Source organism: Schistocerca serialis, unplaced genomic scaffold (genome assembly GCF_023864345.2).
Source record: "Schistocerca serialis cubense isolate TAMUIC-IGC-003099 unplaced genomic scaffold, iqSchSeri2.2 HiC_scaffold_1173, whole genome shotgun sequence".
Lineage (NCBI taxonomy): Eukaryota > Metazoa > Arthropoda > Insecta > Orthoptera > Acrididae > Schistocerca > Schistocerca serialis.
In genome coordinates this window covers 522,501-527,500 of record NW_026047374.1, presented here as the reverse complement: position 1 = coordinate 527,500, position 5,000 = coordinate 522,501, and the positions used below count along the sequence as shown (strand labels likewise).

General features: G+C 53.6%; 1 non-coding gene across 1 annotated transcript in view; it reads right to left on the bottom strand.

Annotated features, from left to right (window-relative positions):
* LOC126433731 (small subunit ribosomal RNA) overlaps positions 1–1,107 on the bottom strand; it is a 1,910-nt gene extending 803 nt beyond the window's left edge. The window contains exon 1 of the ribosomal RNA XR_007578710.1: positions 1–1,107. This exon is cut by the window's left edge and continues 803 nt beyond it. This is a non-coding gene — a ribosomal RNA (small subunit ribosomal RNA).
* Between the last annotated feature and the right edge of the window lie 3,893 nt (positions 1,108–5,000).

Genomic DNA, 5,000 nt, shown 5'->3' with positions numbered 1-5,000 from the left:
CGGTATCTGATCGCCTTCGAACCTCTAACTTTCGTTCTTGATTAATGAAAACATACTTGGCAAATGCTTTCGCTTCTGTTCGTCTTGCGACGATCCAAGAATTTCACCTCTAACGTCGCAATACGAATGCCCCCGCCTGTCCCTATTAATCATTACCTCGGGTTCCGAAAACCAACAAAATAGAACCGAGGTCCTATTCCATTATTCCATGCACACAGTATTCAGGCGGGCTTGCCTGCTTTAAGCACTCTAATTTGTTCAAAGTAAACGTGCCGGCCCACCGAGACACTCACTCAAGAGCACCCTGGTAGGATTGCAACGGGGTCCGCCTCGGGACGCACGAGCACGCACGAGGCGCGTCGCACGCCTTCGACTCGCCCCACCGGCAGGACGTCCCACGATACATGCCAGTTAAACACCGACGGGCGGTGAACCAACAGCGTGGGACACAAATCCAACTACGAGCTTTTTAACCGCAACAACTTTAATATACGCTATTGGAGCTGGAATTACCGCGGCTGCTGGCACCAGACTTGCCCTCCAATAGATACTCGTTAAAGGATTTAAAGTGTACTCATTCCGATTACGGGGCCTCGGATGAGTCCCGTATCGTTATTTTTCGTCACTACCTCCCCGTGCCGGGAGTGGGTAATTTGCGCGCCTGCTGCCTTCCTTGGATGTGGTAGCCGTTTCTCAGGCTCCCTCTCCGGAATCGAACCCTGATTCCCCGTTACCCGTTACAACCATGGTAGGCGCAGAACCTACCATCGACAGTTGATAAGGCAGACATTTGAAAGATGCGTCGCCGGTACGAGGACCGTGCGATCAGCCCAAAGTTATTCAGAGTCACCAAGGCAAACGGACCGGACGAGCCGACCGATTGGTTTTGATCTAATAAAAGCGTCCCTTCCATCTCTGGTCGGGACTCTGTTTGCATGTATTAGCTCTAGAATTACCACAGTTATCCAAGTAACGTGGGTACGATCTAAGGAACCATAACTGATTTAATGAGCCATTCGCGGTTTCACCTTAATGCGGCTTGTACTGAGACATGCATGGCTTAATCTTTGAGACAAGCATATGACTACTGGCAGGATCAACCAGGGAGCTGCGTCAACTAGAGCTGAGCAGCCGGCCGCCCGGGAGTGTGTCCCGGGAGCCCGCGCGAACACGCAAGCGTCCGCTCAATTATTCTGCAAACAGGAGGAGGCTGAGCTCCCCTGCACAATACACCTCGAAACCCTCTCAGGTCCCGGCGGCGCGCAGCGCCGTCCTAAGTACTTGGTCGGGTTCGAGAGAGGCGCAATCGCCCGGAGTTTGGCGAGTAGACGCTTTAGGTGCGACCACCCGTGCTCCCAACTGAGCTTGCCGCTGCCGACAGAGGCCCGGGAGCGTGCTGTCGTGGCATTGCCGGCGGGAGACAACACGCGCCACCTACGGTGGCCGGCAGCTCCAACGCCAGCGCCACAGAAGGACAAAAGCCCCACTTGGGTGCCGAAGCGAACTCTCCCAGCACAGCGCACGCGCCAACACGTCCGCACAGCTGCGATACAATCCACCTGCGAGAACCGCAGAGGCGACCGAGCAGCAGACGGCGTCGCGGCGCCGAGCGCCGGGCGGCGGCGCATCCTCAGCGCACACAGTCCTCAATCGGACCAGCACACTGCAGATGTCCACCGCGCTTCGCACCGGGCCCGCGAGGACCTACTTTGGCCGCACGGCGCCGCGTGCAGGGTGCGCCGGCGCGCAGCTGCGCCGCCTGCCGCCTCCGTCGGCCGGCGCGCCTGCCACTGGCCGCCCCCACCAGCCGGCTGTAGCGCGTGCGCCCACGCACCGCGCGGCCAGCACGCCGGGAGGCCCCCCCTCACCGGCCGGGGACGGTCCCACCCAGCCACCGCCGCGTATCGCTTCACACCCACATGCCATTCACGTTCGTGGGCATGGTGGGTATCGCTGAAACAACCGGTTGGTAGCTCAACCGATCGTCGCCATCACTGATTCACCTCTAGCGAGAACAACCGCACCACAACGGTTTACCAGTTCTTCATTTGCGTAACGTCACCAGCAAACGTAGACGTCCATCGCCATTTGCAAATTCAACGATTGTTGCATGCCTGTGTCAGGTGTCACGACACACTATGTCTGCCCACATACACGCAACAACATGTGCACGCTTCGCGAACACGTGGAAGGTGGCCCCCGTACGTATGCGATGTCCATTGCGCGAACGACTGTCAACCGGCCTCTGTCGCATGTCGCAGATGTGGAACGCAGTGCACCATGCTATCACGGTGTGTGAGAAGAGACGACTACGTCTGACAACACGCGCCACTACATCAACAGACGGCTCATGGTGATCGCCATCCACGGCATACCATACTGCAATCCAGCTCTTATAGGGAGACGACACGTAGCTGAGTGCACAATATTTGGACCGTATGGTTCGCCGTTGTTGGCGCAGTCGTGGTACGGTCACACATGTACCACGATGTATCATTCAGTACATGAGGACCAATGTGCAGTACAGTGTGTGATTTGGACGTACAACATCAGCGGACAGTTGACACAAGCCGTACCACAACGTAGGCTGTGCTTCGCCATGCGAATGCCAATGAACAACTGCGAAGGGCATTGAGCATGTACGTCCTGCTGCCGTCCGCATTACAGTGTATAGCTGCAAGGTGTTTAACATGAAGCGATACTCTGGGGACCGGGCAGTGCGAGTAGCAAACTATATTGCGGGGGTTGCAGTTAGGCAACACTACACTAATTTAACGCGTCGTATGACAATTACAGAGCAGGTTAAGGCCCAACGTGTGTTGGGTTAAGGCGCAACGTGGGTTGGGTTAAGGCGCAACGTGGGTTAGGTTAAGGCGCAACGTGGGTTGGGTTAAGGCGCAACGTGGGTTAGGTTAAGGCGCAACGTGGGTTAGGTTAAGGCGCAATATAGGTTAGGTTAAGGCGCAATATAGGTTAGGTTAAGGCGCAATATAGGTTAGGTTAAGGCGCAATATAGGTTAGGTTAAGGCGCAATATAGGTTAGGTTAAGGCGCAATATAGGTTAGGTTAAGGCGCAATATAGGTTAGGTTAAGGCGCAATATAGGTTAGGTTAAGGTACAATATGGGTTAGGTTAAGGCGCAATATAGGTTAGGTTAAGGTACAATATGGGTTAGGTTAAGGTACAATGTGGGTTAGGTTAAGGTACAATGTGGGTTAGGTTAAGGCGCAATATAGGTTAGGTTAAGGTACAATATGGGTTAGGTTAAGGTACAATGTGGGTTAGGTTAAGGTACAATGTGGGTTAGGTTAAGGTACAATATAGGTTAGGTTAAGGTACAATATGGGTTAGGTTAAGGCGCAATATAGGTTAGGTTAAGGTACAATATGGGTTAGGTTAAGGTACAATGTGGGTTAGGTTAAGGTACAATGTGGGTTAGGTTAAGGCGCAATATAGGTTAGGTTAAGGTACAATATGGGTTAGGTTAAGGTACAATGTGGGTTAGGTTAAGGTACAATGTGGGTTAGGTTAAGGTACAATGTGGGTTAGGTTAAGGTACAATGTGGGTTGGGTTAAGGTACAATGTGGGTTAGGTTAAGGTACACATTGTTGTAAGGAAAGGTGTATTGGGGGGGGGGGGGCGGCGGCGGCGGCGGCCGGTTTGTTGATTGTGATTATAGTAAGTGGATGCCTGCGGCATCATCTGATTTGCCACGTCAGGATGCACCTTTGGCTCATGACAGGCGGCGCTCTGATTCCATGCTTGTGGCAGACCTGTGTCTTTCATTCCTGCCATTGTTTGTGTGCTGTGACAGGAGGCAGTATTGTGATGTTGGGTGTACCCCTGTGTAGGACATGTGTGGGTGTTGGTGGCTTAGCTGAGCAATGGTGGTTGTCGGAAGGGTGGGGTATTCTGTTTTGTGAGTGGACCTCCCGGTCTGGTTATGATAGTGTGGATTGTCTAATGTGGCGGAGAGGATGCACTGGGTGTTGTTCCATGCTGGTGCTTACATATTGTCTTTGTGCCTGTTACAGGCAGAGAGTAGTGCGTGATAAGAGTGTCTGGCTGACGTGTGGTTGTGATTGTGAGCAGAGTCTTTCAGCATGTATACGGACAGTTGTATACATTATCTGTATTTTGATGGCTCTATCTATTACTAATCAGCGCCGTGTATACGTTTCATCCGGTTCCAGTCGAAACTGTTGTATCTCTGTACATTAGTGACACGGCGAGGCCGCCATGTAGTTACTCGTCTCGGCAGCTTCCACCGGTGTATGGCAAATGATTATAAGGAATCAGTCTAGTCGTCAATACCGATAGTGTGACGTCACATGTCTGGGGTGGGGGACGCTGCGCCCTTCCGGTGGGTCATGGCCTAGGAAGACTCTTCCCACGCAGGGGGGCTTGGACTGTCATTGACTCTTCCGAGTAATATACTTGCCGTACGTTTTTGCGACTGCGAGTGCAACGCTCACCGGTACCGAAATGGATGGAGCGCCTCCTAGCTGCCGCTGAGCATCTGCATTCGTACAGAGAGCAACGCGATCGCGTCTGTAGCTCGTACGTGGTACAGCTCGCAGCTCATGTATATGGACAGCGGGAATGTCGCATATTGGACATAACTCTTCATGAAACGCACGTTATAGGGGTGGATTGCACATTGCGAGTGCGAGCAAAGTCCGCCGTGCATCCGCTGGAGTTGCGAGTTGGGCGGTTGGGGTGGGGCACGAACGGGTGCAGGTGGAGTGATTGCCGGTCCACGACTTCGTGCGGCAGAGGCGCTGGCGTTGGGGTGCTGTTGTCGACAGAGGGTGCAGGCTTTGTGGGTGGGGTCGAAAGAAGGGCGCTTTGGGCCCATCGCTGTCTTAGTCGGCTTGGCGTCTCATAGATGACGGTATCGTCGTTGCAGGAGGTCATGTTGCGGGAGACCTACAGATGGCGGTATGTTTTGTGGTGCGCTCGACATGGCGGACGTAGTGTTGTCAGATTCGCATAGATG